Below are 20226 nucleotides of genomic sequence, written 5' to 3'. Positions count from 1 at the left end.
AATTTCGCGCACTTGCCAGTCCCACTCCGAGTCCCACATGTCTCGCAGGTCAATCTTGACTGAGTCGTCCGTGGCATTGGCTGGCAAGTTAACCTCCGCATCAGCGCCCCCCTCAAGCATATAGAAGCCCTGATCTTTCACCCCAAAGCCGTACATCACAAGCTCCAGCTTCGCTTGTTTGGATGGGCAGTTGTTCGAAGTGTGTCCCTCCACCTTGCATACGAAACACAGAGGAGGAAACTAGCACCCCACCTGGTAATGTCCCATTCTGCCACACTTGAAGCACATAACATCCGCCAGGTTCTGCCCCGATCCCCCTCGCTCGCCGGCCGGATTCTTCCGCTCCTGCCGACCAGAAGGATCCCCTCCCCTGCTCCTCCATTCCCCATCGCCCTGCCACCTGCCCCACTTGTTGCTGCTCGCCAGCGACTCGCCTGAGGGACGGCCCATGGGGCGCTGCGCCCCCACCACCGGCGGAGGGCCCGAAGGTGGCGGAGGGAGATGGGGAGGCGATTCGCGGCCCCTTGAGGACGACCGCCGAGGGGATCTGGATTCCCGACGCACCCCACCGCCGACCCGTCCCTCGGCTGCGGCTCCCTGTGAGCCGAGAGTTGGGCGCGGAGGTCACGCTCCCGGGACTGCGCGTCCGCATCCGCCCCCTCCGGCTCGCGCGGCCGCTTGCTACAGCCATGGACTTGAAGCCGTCTCTCCTTCTCCATCCTTGTCGCTGCCGCCACCAGCTCCGGCACCGCCACCGCCTGGACAAATCTCGCCCTCCTCCCCAACCTTTTGATGTCTCTTGGGGCGGCAGGAAACCCTAACTAGATTGGCACCACCCTGCGAGGCACCCACCACCATCTCTTATAGGCCACCCGAGGCACCTCACCATTCCCCCATGGGCCGACCCCTTTTGGGCCGTCAGGGCCCCGACCAGGGAAAGGCCCGCGTGCGGCCACCGCTGGCCACCAGCTCCGCAAAACTAAACCCGAAGGAAGGGCCCAAGACACGGCCCGGTGACAGCCCAACCGGCCCACAGCCCCGCTAGTCCACCTAATCTGTTGACTCATCCCCACCCCGCAGGGGAGCAAAATCCTCCACCAAGAACTCCGGTGGCCCCCTTGCCGGCATTGCCCCAGCGCCGCCGCACATCTCCTGCCCTGACCTGCCACAGCCGCGAACCTCGTCCCGGCTGCCAGACGCCGACGGACGCATGCACCTAGCCCCAGCGCCCACCGCGCTCGACCTCGACCACCAGGCAGATCCTCGGACCGACCCGCCCTCCCTCACCCTTGCCCGGAGCCAGCTAGCACGACTCGATTTGCGCCGCCGCACTAAAATCCACCCCCATCATCGGACCTGAGCCGCAGCGAACCCTCCATGACCCGATGGCGCCCGCACACCGCCACCGAGGAGCACCCCTTCCTCGACATGGCAACTTTATTTTTGACAACTAAAGCTCCCTCTTTATTCATTGTTGATAACACTTATATCTTTAAGTAAAAGAGGAAGAAGCTCATTAGGAGCAATTTCAATCCACTCACTTCAGAATTTAGATCTAGCTACACTAGCTAATTCATGAGCAACAACGTTTGCTTATCTAGGACAGAATTCAAACTGAATTGAACTAAACTCACATGCCAAGTGGTAACAATCATCAATGATGGTTCCTGCATTGCCCGCATACTGACCGTTCTTGTTCTTAATCTCCATTAGTTCCAGGCTGTCGGAATTAACGACTAGCCTGTTACACCCTACCGAGGAAGAGAGTTGTAAACCAAATTTAAGAGCCAATGCCTCTGCACAAAGAGGATCATAACATGACTCTATTAGTTTGTTCCCAGAAACAATAAGATGACCTCTGTCGTCTCGTATGACTGCTCCCATAGCTCCATGTAGCGCGTCATAGTCGAAGGCCGCATCTACGTAAGCTTAACATAGCCATTAGATGTTTTTCTCCATCTGTCCTTCTTTAGTACTGCCTTTGGGTCACATGCAATAACAAAATTTTCTGCCATCGCCCTCACAGATTGTGAAATTCTTTTCACATCTTCCACATGCTCCTTATTAACTAGTTTCCATCTTTCCCACAAGAGATACCAGCAAGGGATAGACATGAGCTCATAGAAATCTTTAAAGCCTAAAATTACCGCCTCCTATGCGGAAAAATTCAGCAAATAAGCAAGTACTGCTTCCCCTACTCGATCCACTTCGCATGCATGTGCTATAACATCCTCCAGTCCTAGGAGGCGCCACACTTGGCTTTTTCGCATCGAAACAACACATGCAAAACATCTTCCGCACTTTGGCCACATGCTGGACACGTCGGTCTAACAGCTATATGACGATTTGCAAGAACAACATTACAAGGCATAGTTCCATGTAGTGTTCAAAAAGCAACAAAAGTTCAAAAATTCCGAACATTTTTTCTAAATGTAAAGAAGATTTGAGAAAAGTAAATTTTAAAAAACACATTAAACTGTTTTTAGTAAATGGTGAAAAATTGTGAAATACACACTGACCATTTTTAATAGGGACTTTTACATTTCAGCCCATAACTTGAACCTACTACTCAGATTTACCCCTAATTTCAAAGTGTGCTCAAATTTGTCCCTCTCCCGTTATGTGGTATTATAGAAAAACCACTAAACGATGTTTTTGTCAGGTCTTCTCTACTTTATAAGCTTCGCAATGCCCCTCTATAGCTGTTGGTGCTTTCCGTTCTTTTATAGCATTCCCGAGCATCTCCATGGATGACACATCTCCTATTTTTGGCTACCTCTATTTTTAGGGAAAATAAATATTTTCAGGGATGCTATAAAAGAATGGAAAGCACCAGCAACTACAAACGGACATTGCGAAGCTTATAAAGTAGAGAAGACCTGACAAAAACATTGTTTAGTGTTATTTCTATAATACCACATAACGATAGAGGGGCAACTTTGAGCACACTTTGAAATCAGGGGTAAATCTGAGTAGTGGGTTCGACTGAAGGGCTAAAATGTAAAAGTCCCTTTTTAATATACATTGATTTTTTTTCAAATGCACACTAAACAAATTTTCTATACACAATGAGCATTTTTTGAAATTGCTAACAAATAGTGAATTTCAAACAGTTTTTTCTGAATTGCGAATAAAAATTTAAATATGCAAACAAAAAAACATGAAAAAATGTTTTTTTAATTTTCGAATTCTGAACAAATTTTAAGAAGTGAAATTTTTTGAAATCGTAAACATTTTTCGAAATTGTGAACAATATTTTAATTCCAAACATTTTTTGAATTGTTTGTTTGGAAAATTAACAAAATTTGAAAACTAAACAGTTTTGAAACATTTACAAAACATCCAAAAATTTGAACAATTTTTGGAAATTGAGACATATTTTGAATCTGTGGATTTTTGTTGAAATCATAAACAAAATTTGAAATTTCAAACTTTTTTAAAAGTGAGAAAAAATTAAAAAATTATAACAAAAAGGATAAAAAAAGAAACATAAACAGAGAAAAGAAAAGGAAAGAAAAAAAGTTAAACAAAAACCGAAAAAAGAACATAACCGATTGAGGGAACTTCTAAAAGGTTCCCAAAACCGGTTTGCATCGCATCGATTCAACGCTTCAGATGGGCCGGCCTGGCGAACCAACATGTGGTTGGATGGTTATGAGGACAGTGGTAATCCCCAGCCCACTAGGCTTCAAATCCTGGTGCTCTCATTTATCTTGAATTTATTTCAGAATTTCGGCTGATACGCATTTAGTGGCAGGAGATGTTCCCGTCGACTACAAGGTGCTTACGGTGACTTCGTAAAATCTCAAGATGACATGCCGACTCAGTCTCTCGGAGATGCTCATTGGGATAGAGTGTGCGTGTGTGCGTTTATAAGGGTGAGTGTATGCGCGTATATATAAGCGCTTGCTTCTATACTGTGTTAAAATAAAAGGATGGGTACCATGTGACATATGTGGTAAGCAATCCAAACTATTAGAAAAAAGGATGGGCCGGCCTGTCTCGCGCCCCTCGCTCACGCGCTTCAATGAAGCCGCAACACGCGGGCGTCAAATAGGGTTTGCCGCACGCACCAGGATTTGATCAATGGTCGCTCATATAAGAAACCAAAGCTTAAATCCAGCCCAATAAAAAACTTGTCAAGACTACGTTGACGTCAAATTGAAAGTACACAAATCCTTTGAACTCCTTTTCCGCTATATTAATATAAAAATTGATTTATTATACGCCCTAAAACCAGCAATTGAATCAACAAAAAGGCGGTCCAATTAGTAAAAATCTGAACCGACAATCTCACCGGTTCGGTTTTTTAAACTATGCCAAATGACGAGCGTGGGCAGACATCACAAGACAGTGAAGACACTATTGTCGATCAAGCGACATGTGTAGTTGACAATGACGCGATACACCTTGGGCGCCATAAGCATTTTATTTTTCAAGAGTATGCGAATGCATACCGTATTTTCATAGAAGACGTAATTTCAAGTACAAGAGGACTAGCTTGTTGCGAACAACGAGCATAGCACTCCCCACTAGGGCTAGTCTGAAGACATCTATCACTGACAACACAATTATAAAGCAAAAATAGCCTGCCTAAGACAGAGGAACATCACCGCATCTTAACCAATACCGCTTACCTCTTAAGACAACACCAAGTCCGACTAAACTTCCCTTGTTGATGCACCATCCAACCTTGATGCCTGTTGAGTATATATTTTGTGTTGTATGTATATTCGTATTATGGCCCACCTCCTAGTCCTAATATAGTTAAGGTTGCGGCCTACCCTGTAATTATATATACGTGCACCAGCACCCCATCAATACATCGATCATTGTATTGCAAACTTGTTCGTCTACATGGTATCATCCTTTTCGGTCCTACCCAATGGTTTGCCGCCGCCGCCACGCCCCCTCGCGCGAGCCGCCTCCGCCGCACCCCCCCCCCCCCCCCCGCCGCCGTGCCCCTCCTCTACCCGCACCGTCGCCGCCCCATGCACCGCTTCCGCCCCCTCTGTCGGGACGCACCTCCCTCCGTCGTGTGCCGCCCGCTGCCCCCTGCCGTGCCGCCCTCTCCCTTCATCGCTGCTGGTGCTCACGCCGCCCGCTGCCCCTTACCGTCGCGCCCGTCCCGCATCCGCCCCTCACCGCAGCCGCCTCCCCCGCCGCTGCCTTCTCCTCCTCCCAAAACCCTAACACTACCCACCGCCACACCGCCATGTCTTCCTCGGGCTCCTCCACGACCCGCTCGTCGAACCTCTTCGCCGGCCCCGAGCCCTCCGCCGCCGCCATTCGTGACCTCAACATCGAGGACCGGGTCCCTATCTGTCTCGACAGCTCCATCACGTCGTACTGCGCGTGGAAGACCTACTTCAACCTTATCTTCCGCGAGTACTATCTCATCGAGCACATCGACGGTTTCGTGGACAGCGAGTACATGCGGGGCGATCCGGAGTGATCCGTCATTGAGGCCACGATCATCCGATGGTTCTACCAGACCGTCTCGAAGGACATCTTCCACACGGTTGTCGCTGAGGACGATGACACCTGCGCCGTGTGGGCCAAGATCAACACGCTCTTCATCGACAACAAACTTCAGCGCCTTGTTTTCTTACAGCACGAGTTCTTCGGTTGTCACCAGGACAACTCCACCATCGATGAGTAGTGCATGAGGCTTAAGATGCTCGCCGACGAGCTTCGCGACATCGGCGCTAAGGTCTCTGACAACCTCATGCTGAGCACCCTCACCGCCGACCTTAACGAGGACTTCGGCAACGCGGCGTCCAACCTCATCCTACTGCCGCAACCCACTTTCCAGCGCGTCGTCGCGTACCTCAAATTTGAGGAGCGCCGGATGACGAAGCTGAAGTAGCGGGTCCAGCACACCGCCCTCGCCGCCAGCACCACCCGCGGCGGTCCTGCTCCACCGGCCGCGCCTCGTCCGCCCCACCACCTGCGCCCGCCGGCTACTTCCCGCTACTGCCCGCACCGCCCCCGCCCCCCGCGCCTCCCCAGCAGCCGCAAGGTGGCGGGGGCCAACGCAACTAGCGGGGCGGCGGGGCCGCCAGTAGCAGCCGCAGCAGCAGGCATAGGGTGCTGGAGGGGCGCCCCGCTATCAGCAGGCTCCTCTGCCGTGAGCGGCCGGGCAGAACCCATGGACGGGCGTCGTCCACGCCTATCACATGGCCGTCCCGCGGCCCCATGCACCGGGTCTCCATGGTCCCCGCCCCGTGGGTCACCAGGCGCCGCCCTATGGAGGTCAGCCATCACCGCCGGTACCTGCACCGTGGGACCCCGCCCTCCTGGCTGCCCTCCACTCTGCCCCATCTCTGAGCAACTATGGTAGTGGAGGCGACTGGTACATGGACTCACGTGCTACTATGCACATGACAGCTCATCCCGATAACCTATCGTCTTCCACTCTAGTTAACACTCCCACTCGCAGCACCGTTGGCAACGCTTATTCTTTACCTATCACTCATGTCGGTAGTACTAGTTTTCCTTCTAGTTCCACACCTATCACTATGTCTAATGTCCTCGTCTCACCCGACTTAGTCACTAGCTTAGTTTCCGTTCGTCGTCTTACTTGTGAGAATCCACTTACTTTTGAATTTGACGGCGTTGGTTTTTCTGTGAAGGACGCCCGTACCCGGATGCTGCTCCGCTGATGTGATAGCCCTGACGAGCTCTATCATGTGCTCGCCGGCGCCTCCACCTCCACACCCGTCGCCCTCGCCGCCGGCGTCGACCTTTGGCAGGCTCGCGTGGGCCACCCCAACCCCGTCATTTTGCGTCAAATTCTTAGGAGTTTTTCTTTCTCATGTAATAAGCTCGACGAGCATACTTGTGAGGCTTGTCGTTTGGGCAAGCACGTTCGTCTTTCCTTTAGTGCGTCTACTACAATTTCCACTTTTCCGTTTCAATTACTTCATAGTGATGTTTGGACGTCTCCCGTTGCGAGTAACACGGGCTATCTACTTGGTGATTCTAGATGATTATTCTCATTATGTGTGGACTTTTCCTCTTCGTCGTAAATCCGATGCTTTAGCCACACTCACCGCCTTTTATTCCCCTATGTCATCACCCAGTTCGGTCGCCCATACTTGCACTCCAAACCGATAACGGAAAAGAGTTTGACAACGTCGCTCTCCGCACACTTCTCGCCTCTCACGGCACCATGTTCCGTCTGACTTGCCCTTACACCTCCCAGCAGAACGGCCGCGCCGATCGTATCCTCCGCACTCTTAATGACTGCATTCGCACGTTACTCTTGCACTCTAACATGCTCGCTCGGGTTTGGCCAGATGCTCTTTTAGTTAACATCCGTCCGTGTCGCCCTCGGTGGAACTACGCCCCTCACCACCTTCTCTGCGGTACACCACCGTCCTATGACGGTCTCCGCATCTTTGGGTGTCTTTGTTATCCTAGCACCGCGTCCACCACGTCACACAAACTCGCACCATGTTCCATCCCATGCGTCTTCCTTGGCTACCCTCCTAACACCAAAGGTTACCGGTGCTATGATCCTGTCACTCATCGTGTGTACACCTCGAGGCACGTGTACTTTGTCGAGACGGTGTTCCCTTTTTTCAGGTTTCTCCGGCTTCGGCTCCTTCGGCGCCGACCCCCGCGCCCCCTGCCTGGAGTGATGCACGGCGGAGCCCACCGGAGGCCCCCCAGCACGGCGCCTTCTATCGCTGCCTCCCGGTTTTTTGACTCCCTCCCCAGAGGTCGAGTCTGACTGGGTCCCCGTCTCCCTCCTACGAGGTTGAGCCGGCAAGCACCTTGCCTGCCACCCCGGCTGGCGCTGCCACCCCGGCGACGGGCTCGACTTCCTCCTCGCCCATCGCCACCTCCGCCGCCGGTTCGGATGTCGCTGCCGCCGTCGCCGGGGCCCCCGCGGCCGTCGTGCTCCACACCGCCGCGGGCCCTGCTGCCCCGCCTCTAGGCGTCACGACCCACGCCCGGGCCGGTGTGCTTTGGTCGAGCACGCGCTACTCCTCCGACGAGTATGTGTGTGTCGCCTCGATATCGACGCCATCACACATTCCCGCCTCCGCTCGCGCTGCCCTTCGGGATCCCCATTGGCTCGCTGCGATGCAGGAGGAGTTCGATGCCCTACAACGCAACCGCACGTGGCAGCTTGTTCCGTGACCCCCTTGTGCCAACATCATCACTGGCAAGTGGCACTACAAAAAAGTACACTTCCATGATGATATGTGTTCGTCACAGTAGGTCATGTTTTCTATCATGCATATACATCCATGATGATTTTATGACAGAATCAAGATAGTCATACCTGTGTTGTCGTAGAAGTGTTCCATGACATTACCAAAATTATCATCACGGAAGTGTCCACTTCCATGACGATAAATCGTGCGTCATAGAAGTGCTTTCGTCAAGGGTGACCGACACATGGCATCGATCGTAACGGGTCACCGTTAAGCTATCGGGTCCGGTTTTGGATCCGATGACCTGTTAACAGCCCGCACCAATGGGGATTTTCCACGTGTAAAATTCTCATTGGCCGGAGGAAACACGTGTTGGCTCACCGTTGGGACAGATGTCATCCACTCATTGGACAGGAGGCGCCTATGATACGTCGACACGTGGCATGGCCCAACAGAGGCCCATTCCGATGAAAAGGCCGGCCCAGCTAAAGGCCCAGCATGTTTTTTAGACACTAGTGGGCTGGCTCGTTAACAGCCTGCCATGTTTTGGGTCAAATTGAGGCCCAAAGCAGATCAGAGCCGTTCACAGCCTGCCGTGTTTTGGGCCAAATTACGGCCCATATCGGATCAGGCCCGTTAACATGCCACTGTTCTTTTGGGCCCATTCTAAGACAGGTTTGTATTTCAGCATGTTAAATGCTCGTTTACCAGTTTGGCCCGATAATAGTTTCGGCCTGTTAGCGGCCCATGGTGCATCTGGGACGTTGTCGGCCCGGTTTAACTTTAGGCCATTTAACGGCCCATGTAGAAATTGGGATATTTCTTGTCCGAAGTAACTTTAGGCATCTTAACAGCCGTAGTCTTCGTGGATAAATTTTAGCCCAACTGGCCTATCGGCCTGTTAATGACCTGTGTAACAGTTGGGCCTAATTACAGCCCGCGTTGAATCCGGCCTGCTTACAGCCCATCTGATAATGGCCCGTGACACTTTTAGGCATATGGCCCGCCTAGATACCGGCCTGCTTGAAGCCCATAATTTCATTGGGCCAAATAGGCCCGAGATATATTTTGGCCGGTTAACTGCTTGTCCTATTTGGGCCAAACATGGGCCTTAGGCAGTTTCGGCCTGTATTGGCCTGTGAATTTTTCGGCTCAACGCTAGCCCAATCTAGGTTTTAGCCTGTTAAAAGCCCATGGCATTCTCTGGCCCAGCTGGCCAGAACTTTACTCGGCCTGTTAAAGGCGGGAAACAACTATAGGTTTAGACCTGCTAATGGCCCAAGATGATTATAGGCCCACGTTTTGGCACATATGAGTAACGGGCCGGCCTGAAGACCGACAACATTGAGATCCATTGAACCTTCCGGCCTACATTACAGCATACCGGCCAAGAATAAACCTAGACTATACAACAACGAAATTACAGCATATTACATCCCCTCGGCATCAAATTTCGCCGCCAGTGATAATAAAGGGCAACCAGACAGCAGATTACATAAACTAGGCAGGTCGCCACCAGTGAAAGTTAACAGGTGGACAAAATAATAGACAGAACCGACAGCACTTCAACACATTTCAAGAAAGGTTAGCCCGGCCCAGGAGCTGCAGCGCAAGCAGCTTAGCAACCTGATGAGACTGCGCTTCTTTGGCGCTCATATCCACCAACTTAAGCAGCATAGCATCAATAAACATCATGTACATACGGTTAATCTTGCATAGACATTGGAGTTCCAGTCGTATTTGAGCGGAAGCATGTATTTCTGCTTGAATTTCAGATTAAGGAAGTCGAACAGATTCAGGCGGCGACTTCATCGAGCTTGTGTAAATGAGTAAGTTTGACACTACATCAAGATGTGACTTCGTGGTTGTATCCCTACCCTCAAGATGTGTTGCCTTCTCCTCTAGAATATGTGTTAGAGGGACAAACAATGGGTTCTTCTCACTATCATTGTGGTAGTTCTTCCTAGCAGCGGTGTTGTCACCCTGAAAAAGAGACAAGTAGGTAGATAATAGGTTTTGCACGTATAGGCATCAGTGCTGTCAATTCATCTCATTTCTTTGTCAGAAATAAAGAGACACGGTTTAAAATAGCATTAACATAATAGGCATTGTTCAGAGTTAAGACGGTAGGAAATGGCATTGTGCAGGAGCGGCCAGCTTCACCAGACCACTGGATTACAGATCAAGAACACAAGCATAGATGTAGTTCTAAACAACGTATAAGCATGAATGTTGAGTGTACTGTCAATTTATACCATTTAAGATTGGTAAATAAAGAGACACGATTTAAATAACATTAATATAATATGGCATTGTTCATAGTTGAGACATACCAGGATATGACATTGTGCTGTTGTTGGTAGTTTCACCACACCACTTGATTATAGATCAAGAACACAAGCATACACATAGTGCTAAAGAAGATAACTTGCTATGTTTAGTTTAATTTACATGGTACGAATAAGGAACTAGATTGTACAACTAAAGACTGAAATTGAGAAGGATAAACTTATGTTTATGTACTTCTACTTTATAAACTTTGAACAAGCAATTTGATGCAGACGACAAAAATAAACAGCATTTGCACTCATAGCTATCCAAATAAACAACAAAGTTTGAAGGCTCGAGGAGGACAAACTTACATTAGTAGTGAAGACAGGTTCTATAAAGGCCTTGTCCATATTGATGGGGGGCAATTCAAGAAGTTTACCGCACACTCTTCTTCAAGAATATTGCCTTTATTCTACATTTTGTTAATAGTAAATATAGATGTGAAAATATAGGAACAAATGGCGATTATTTAACTTAATATGCAGAGTACAAATGTAAATACAGCATACAGGCAGGAGGCACTGACAAGAGCAATGCGGAGCTAAACTTTTTCAATAACATTGGTTTTATTCAATATTTTGGCAAGAGTAAATGTAGATCTGATGTGTAGAAAAATGAAGGACAAGGGAAAGTAAGCTGCAAAGTGTACATGAAGAACTAGCTGACAAATATAAGTACAGTGATGAAGGACAACATATACTTACAAGAACAATGTAGAACTAAATTTCATCATAGGCATTGGGTTTATTCTACATTAATTTAAGCATTAATATAGATCTGATAATTTGGAGCGAATAGTGGATAAGCAAGCTATAATGCACAATGATGTCACATAATCCACCAGGTATGAATGTAAGGACAGCGATAGGACAATAGGTACTCACAGGAGCAAAGCAGCGACCAGCATAGTTGCGATATCCTAGGTTTTGCGGCGCTGGTTCTATCGCCAATATACGCCGGGTGCTATGTGATTTCTCCGGTAGCACCACCTTTTTCAAGGAATTTGATTGTACTCCTTCAGGTTCTGTAATCACCATCTTCCTTTTCGATGTCTGAAACACAAGAACAACATTTGAATGGAAAAACATGGTATGACGACAAATGGAATAGGTGTTGATAATGGATGGGCATGGCATCTTCACATATATCATGAGTAAACTAATCAGATGGCGGTGCAACGAAGCAAAAGAAATGCAAGACACCTTATGCTAGATATGTGCAACCAATAAAACCTTGCCAAATTGGAATAGGCACCTTATTGGGTGAATAGGTTAGGCCATCTGCCTTTGACTCCTTGAACTCAGAATAGTCATTAGGATCCTATTCTGAATACAAACTATAGGTCGGGAACATGTGGGTTTCATTGTATCCACAATGGACCTTAATCCCTTGTTACCAAGTTTGTTACCCATTGAACTGTTCCGCAATATTCTTCTGATGTGCGCATTCTTATATTCATTGTAATTACGTACAATATCTGTAAAGCATGAAAACACAAATAGTAGTGAGATTATCTTTGTAATGCAGAGGATATTGTAATATAATAGAGGCTCCCTGTAAACCCGTGTGTGCTATCACTGGATTATGATGAGAGAGCCCATGTGTGTTGTAATATGGTGAGTAGATTAATATAATCTGGCACAACTACACAAAAAATAGGCTCCCTGTTGGGGGCCCCAAATGTAAGGATAGTTGGCAGATGATAGGTTCATAATATACCGTATAGAAAGTTTATTGCCAAACCATGATAACGAGAGCGCAGAGCCAGTAGCCAGATTGTAGTGTAGATAATAGGGGTACACCATAACCACCATAAATAAATCAGGAAAGCGGAACTGGCTGGAAAACATAGGGTTTCGCCGCTAGTAATATGCAGCCTATCGATCACCTACAGGCCAGCTCTATTCATCTGAAGGCGCACAACTGTTACTATCAGTTTAGTCTATCAAAGACCGTGCGGCTACCACCATTCCCGGGGTATTATGGCAGACCAACTTGAAGTGCAAAATTATTTAGCAGAACCAGCCCAATAGAGGTGTCGATTGTAGATGCCCCTGCTCCCCTTCCTGACAAGGAACATACTGTGCTTACTAAAGAAGAACAAAAGAGGAAGCATATTATTGGGATTCCCCTTCTTTCTATACGATGTTGGTTAGCCAACCATGATGAATCAGAGCGCCCAAAGAAATGCAATTCCATGATGTCTCTCTATATGTGGCCACATGCATTTGGAAAATCAAGTGGGAGCATTACCTGACCAATTAAATGTGTGTCTGTTAACTAATGTCAGTATCATATCACAATTCGTATTTGAAGAAGTAAGCTTTGGACTTATGATTGGTGTGTTGTTTAGCTTCAAGAGTGGACTGCTGCTAGTGCGACACAAAGCAGCTACATAGATCATAGTGTAGATATAAAGGGAAAACCGTAAGCATTAGGAGTAAAATCTGCAAAGTGGAACTTGCTGGAATATATGTGCTAGTATTGCCGGTACGTCTAGAAAGGCTTCGAATACCAGCTCTCTTCAACTGAAGGGGCGGTACTGTTAATATCAGTGTAACTCTCAAAGGCAACATAGCTCCCCGCATTTCCTAGCTAATCTTATAGGATTCAAGTGGGCAGGCCACTACAATTCCTATTCCTATGTTTACAAAATCCTACGAATCAAAGAGGCCCGAAGAGTTCAAAGTGTCCATCACAACCGACCGTATAGACCTCTACATTGCAAATGTCCCTGCTCATCTTCACTACAAGGAACATACTGTACTACTATCATACTCCCTACGTTCCAAAATATAAGTCTTTGTAGAGATTTCCACTATGGATCAAATACAGATGTATACAGATACATTTTAGAGTGTAGATTCACTCATTTTGCTCCATATGTAGTCCATTGTGTAATCTATACAAAGACTTGTATTTAGGAATGGAGAGAGTGCTTATTAAAGAAGAACGGAAGACGAACATGCTAAAGAAGAGCAAGCAGATTTTGGATAATAAAATGTTTATTGCGCAGTGCCCACACATGATGAACCAGAGCGCATTAAGAATGCAACTCCTTGCTGTCTCTCTATATATCATGCACGTGCTTTCAAAAGTAAAGTAGGAACATAATCTGACCAGTTAAACATTATCTGTTTTAGTAATATCAGCATCATATCAGATTCGTATTTGAGCAACAAGTTTGGAATTATGAGTGGCACGTTGTTTAGCTTGATGGATTGAGCAGCAGTGCTAAGCAGCTATGATGATGGTACTAAATATAAAGGCATGACTGCATGCAAGTCGCGTGACTTTTGTCATTTGGGTCACTCAACCATTTCAGGTGGTTGGATGAAGATCCTACGTCTCCTAACCCTCCTTCTTCCTCGTCTCTGATTCTTCCCATACAGAACACCGCACGGGCTGCCGGCCGAACCACCGGCCCCCACCCCCCACCCATGCCCCACCCGCGTCGAGTTTTCTTCGTTAGGCGAGGCCCCACCACCGCCCCTCACAACCATCGTCCCGACTCGAGCCCTTTCCTTCGCACCAGCGAACTCCGGCGAGCTCTAAAAAATCGACTGACCCAATTTTGAAATTTAGTCTACTGTCATTTAACTAGCGTGGAATATAAAAGGGGAAAACCATAAGCATTGTGAGTATAGTGTTGAGCGTGCCATGGCAGATCTGAAGGTGCAAACCGGACAAAGGCAACTTCGCAACCAATGTTTGCTTTCAAGTAACAAGTAAGTGATGAACAAGAAATCAGAGTAAAGCAGTGGTGATCTATTTTCTTGCTGCGCTAAATAAGTTGAGCAAATATGAAAGAGTACCACCTCTGGTGCGGCGCCGTGTATGCATCTGCTGAGAATTTGACGATGATGTGGTAGCGATGGCTGTTGGCGGCATGGAAGCAGATCTAGGAGGGTAGACGGTGGTGGCGGGGCGCGGTGGACGATACAGTCGTAGGAGCGACGCCGGCAAGGTGGACGACGGCGGGGATGAAGCGAGAGGACGGGATGCAAGGATCCTGGTCCGAAGCCGTGGATGAGAGAGGTCGGTCGCTTGTAATGGACGACGGCATCGGGGTATCAGCTCCGGCATGGTGGAGGAGGACGGTGGTGGATGGGGTGGCGGACGGAGGAGGCTGGGGTGGAGAGGGTGTTTTGGCGCCCACGGAGTACGAATGGGGAAATGGAGGGAGACAGGAAGGAGGCCATGTCTTCAGGGTCCGCTTGTCTCAAATGCGAGGAAATTTACAAACTTAGCCCCCGTTTAAAATTTCCTACATCACAGCAATATTTGTCGGTTGGGGATAGGACGGTAATCTCGCATACACCAAATATTTGCCAATGAGAGTTTGTTTTTGGCGCCCACCGTGTATGAATTGGGGAGGGAATCGATTTTGGCCGAGGAGACACTATGTTTTGGCACCCACCGTGTATGAATCCGGGTGAGAGGCAGTTATGTCACGTTTGAGGGAAATTACAAACCTACCCCTATCGAAACCTATAGAAATCGAGGCGATAGGCTTTGCGTGTCCGGGATAGGCAGTAATTTCTATCTCGCGGATTTTTATTTCGGGCGGTTACTGCGACTTTCCCCGCTTCATTCAAATTTTTGCAGAGCAAGAGTGCACGTTTACCGTGCCAACTTAATTCGAATCCAGTCTGTATTCTATTTTTGTTTAGGCAGGATCCATTTTCGATTGGAATAAAATTCTATATACATCATTTTTTATATATACTTTCAAAAGCACAACACCCTTTATACATAAATATGGTTTACAAATGGCATGATCTCAGATTCATAAGGCTGTATCCATCTTAATTTGGATTTTCAAATATTTGAAACCACTTTATGTTGAAATCCAATGTATGCATTCCTCGCTAACTGTCTCCAATTAATGTGTGTTTCATGCATTTTTTTACTTCTCAAACATGTATAATGTGTTTCACACACGCAACATATAGTGTAATCCCGTTTAGACATTAATTGCATATAAACCATGCATTGTCTCTAATTAAAGAATCTATGGATCACTAATATTGATAAACTATATAACATTACACGTGTCCCCAAATTCAAATGAATATGCATGTTTGATACACCAATTTGCATTATGATATTATCGATGTCGTGATCTCCATTTAAACATTTGAATCCCCTTCAATCCAAATATTCGTCTCATATAGCTATTTCTCATGATTATATAGGAGTATCTCTCTAGACCTATACGCGTTCATCGTCTCTCAGGTATCGCTCGTGCTACCTGTATGTCGACAATGATCTTTTATCTTTGTAATACACTGACGGTACTCTCTCCCTCGACCTTCATCACTCTATCTCTCTCTCTATGTATATCTCGCTCCCTGCTATGTGTCTCTAACTATGATTCTCCATGTGAAATATCTTTCTCTCACACAAACACAAACTTCGTCTCCCGGGGTCTCATTTCTCTCTACTATTCCCCTGTGTGCCACTCGCACACCCCCTCTCACACAGAGATGTCTTTCGCTCCTTAGGTATGAGAAGCTACGACTCTTGCTCTTAAATATCTCTTTCTCACACACAACACAAACTCTGTCTCCCAGGTTCTCATATCTCTCCACCATTCTCTTGTATGTCGCTCACACACACTCTCTCTCCCTAGAGATATCTTGTGTTCCCTCATATGTCTCTCTCGCTATCACTCTCGTTGTGAAATATCTTTCTCTCTCGCAGACACAAAACTCCTTCTCTCGGGATATCATTTCTCTCTGATATTTGTTTGTATGTGACTCACATGCACCCTCTCTCTATCTCTCTCACACCCACACACATAACTCAGCCTTCTGATCCACACGACTCCTATCTCTAATGCACACTAACTAGCATCTTTATCTTTCTATTTATCTGTTTCTCCATCAACCTTCTTTCTCGCCCTCACTCTTGCTTCCTATCACGCACACTGTATATGTTTCTCTCTACATGCAGTCAAGTGCCCTCTTTTTATCTTTCTCTCACACACACATAACTTCACCCTCTGAACCACCCGGAGGTCATCTCCAACACTCAAACTAGCTGCTGTCCCTCTAGCTAGAATCTCTATCTCTGTATCTATATGTAGTTTCTCCGTCAACATTTCTTTCTCGCACGCACTCTTGCTTCCTATCACCCACACTATATATGTCTATCCATACATGCATTTATAGGTTGATCTCTTTTGCACAATCGTTATGTCTCGCTCCCTCTTCTCGCCATACATGCATGCTCCAGCCCACGCCACTATCTCTTAAAGACAAAAACACATGCTCAATTATCGGGCTTTCTTCCCTGCACTCTCACATGCATGCATATTGTCATACCGATCCGTCTCTCCCATGTCGTTGATCTTATGACTTATGTCTTCTTTCTTTTATCTCGATCATGAGTGCGCGCGCACACACACACACACACCCCACGTATACATGTATACCTCTCGCACATGCACATTAAAGGTCTCCTATGTTTCCATACGTAGTTAATTACCCTCAACCCTAACGCCACATCGAATAGTTCTCTTCTTGTGTGTACATAACTTCCGCCTGGATGGGTAAAACACACACTCACACTTAACAATCTCCTTCTAGCTACCCCCCTCTCTCACTCTTCCCCTATATCCCCGAAACCAATAAGACCATCCCTTCGCTTAATTCCCGCCTACATGCACCATCGATATATAGTAGTCTTCCTCGGTGTCTCTCGAACAAACATGTTCTCTCGATGTCGACTCCTCTCACGCGCACACGCCTTCTCTTCCCTCTCTACGTGCCTTTTCTCTCTCGCGCCCCCTCGTTGGTGGCCTCCGCCATACACATCACCTCTCTATGATGAAGCCACGCACACTTAAATTACATCCGCCACCGAGGACCCCGCGTCACACACACACACGCACCCACCCACCCACCCCCCACACACACACACTAAAACTCCATCTCACACACACATGCTCTAGGCGGAGCATTTGTTCCTACCACCCTTCATCCAACCTTACCCGTATGATAAACAATCACCTTAATTTACTTGTATATAACATGGACAAATTCCACTTTACTTTAGTAGTTAGCAAACTTATCATCTCTACTCTTATAAAAAAACGAGTTGGTGATGATGGTGTGCCAGCCATCTTGTAATATAGACCGTCCGATCTATATCTGACGGAAAGAAAGCAAACTATGACAATTTTACAAAAGATACCCGCACCTCTCTCCACATTTAGAGCATGATTGGTTTGTTGCCAATATTTGGCTAGCCAAATGTTGGTATTGCCAGATATTGGCAATACCAAGACTTGCCAAATATTGGCATTACCAAGACTTGCCAAATATTGGCAACTTTATGTGAGATAGGCAAGACAACTCAGTAACCAACCAAGTAGTAGCGAATATTTGGCACAATGCCAAACATTGGCATGCCTATTTTTGGCACCAAACCAATTATGCTCTTACAGGCAAGGCCTTGCCTCGTTCATCCTTATCTCCCACAACCTCATTGCTGAGCAATTAAAAAAGGAAGTCTCTAGAACAATCTAGCATGGTGGCCGCTGCCGCCTGCCGGCGCCGTCCATCCCCATGCCTCCGCCCAGTCTGACCACCAGTCACCACCACGCTCCACTCCTCCTCACCTTATCTCTCATCTTTCATTTTTTCGATGAAATTCTCGAGATACTAGTTTTCTGATAAAATTCTCAAGATATCATTAGTTTTTGCACATGGGATTACTCCTGCATGTGTCAATCACAACAGGTGTTTTGTAAAAAAAAATGCATATTGATGTTCCGTGCAATGAACGAGCATCTTGCTAGTAATTATATAACGCAAATCACGAGCAGGAAGTGACATTTTTTTACACAACCACGTTAACATGGCCACGTAAATCACTAGCTTAAGTGTAATACCATTATACTTATATCTCGATGCAAAAGGTTGAGTACATGTCCGAGTAGAGTCGCACACACGCACTCTGTCTCTCAGAATCTCTCACACACACCAGTTACGCGACGCCCACTTAAGCAGACATGTATGTTACAATTTGTGCACCCGCGGGTACACGTGATGGTGCGCATTTATTTAAGCCGGGTGGCGAACCCAAACAGTAGTTGCATTCATTCCCCTCTCGCCGCCTCTTCTCTGGTCGCTGTCGCCCAATAGCCATGGCCCGGCCAAAGGTAACGACCTACGCCATACTCCCGCCGGAGCGGCGCTTTAATCTGGAAATTTTAGTGGTCATGCATGCATCTTTTTTTGCTAGCACTCCTATATAAGGGTTGACCGGTCGCTTCCCACGGACGTGTGCGGGCGGTGGAAGAGGAAGGAGAAGGGAATCAGGCTGTGGAGTAACGTTTTTACCATAATTTCTTAGGAAACTGAGTGCAATAATTGAGTAGTTTTGCAAACTACCAGTACTACACCTGAAATGGTTCAAAACAAATACCACCACCACGCCAGCGTCTGACCGCCCTGGCCGACCCAACCCCCCTCCCTTGCCGGCGCACGCTTCCCGCGTGAAACGTTCAGCATCGCCCTGGAACGTTAGTGCCGCATTAATGCCGGGCCAGAGCGGAGGCGACCTCTCACTGGCGCCGGCTTTGAAGCAGCGCGACGGCCGAGAGAGCGCCGCTTCCCTGTGCACGCGACTGCTCCACGTCGAGTCTGTCCAAAGTTTGGATGAGTCTCCATCATGGGGAGCCACCCTAACTGCGATGATATGGACTCCCGTTGCCCACAGCTATGGATCGTTCCATCTATGAAGAACACGTGGGACTAGAACTACGAGATGGACATGTACCCAGGAGTGGACGTATGGACCTGAGTAATGTAGCGCAGTAAGTGAAGTAGAAAGGCACAAATAGTATGAACATGCGTGAAATGTAGGCATTTGTCTCTTACTACCACTAAGTGTTGTACGTGCAATGCACGGTGATGTTATGGAGTATGTGCCTAAGTACTCTACTACTACTATATTAATTGGAGGCACATATTAGGTTTTATATTTGTTTACGTCTATGCCTCGAGACCTTCCAACTAGACGTGCCTTTCTCTCCGGGTCGCACTTTGTATCGTTCATACCACTAACTACGCGTGGTCTCCGACCCAGAAGTGGAAGAAGGGGCTGTTTGGTTTGTGACTAACTTTGCCAAAGGTTGCCACACCTAAGGTTAGACAAGTTTGACTAACTTAGGTGAGTGTTTGGTTCAAGCCACACCTTAGGCGAGCCACACTTGAGCCCCACATGGCATGCACATAAAAAATGTGGCAAGATTCCCTTAGGCTTGCCAACTTGTGGCTCTCATTTTGATGAACTAAGCTTAGACAAGGTTGAAAAAAATGTGTGGCAAAGTGTGGCAATGCTAGGCCTAGAACGAAACAGTCCCGAAGTGGAGACGCTCTACCACGTTGTTCATGTCCCACTCCTTTCGCTGACGTGTGGGACATCCAGCACGTGCCGTGTTTGGCACTCCTTCGTCGTAAGAGTTGAAACGCTAGCATTCATCAGAAATAAAAAATAAATATAAATCAGCAGTGATACTATACCACGTGGTTTGCTTGCTCCTCGATATCGGAAAGAATACTTCTGTTCGCCGACATGTGGGACGTCGACCATCCTGGTCCACTTGCCATGCACGCAGAACTCCAAGGGAGAATCATCCCGGTCGTCGCGCCGCAGTAATAATGACTAATGAGCCGTCGAATCACAGGCCCAACCTTTCCCACTGCGAAGTTGC

The sequence above is a fragment of the Aegilops tauschii genome, chromosome 1, assembly GCF_002575655.3.
Source record: "Aegilops tauschii subsp. strangulata cultivar AL8/78 chromosome 1, Aet v6.0, whole genome shotgun sequence".
Taxonomy (NCBI): Eukaryota; Viridiplantae; Streptophyta; class Magnoliopsida; order Poales; family Poaceae; genus Aegilops; species Aegilops tauschii.
This window is presented reverse-complemented; position numbering follows the sequence as displayed.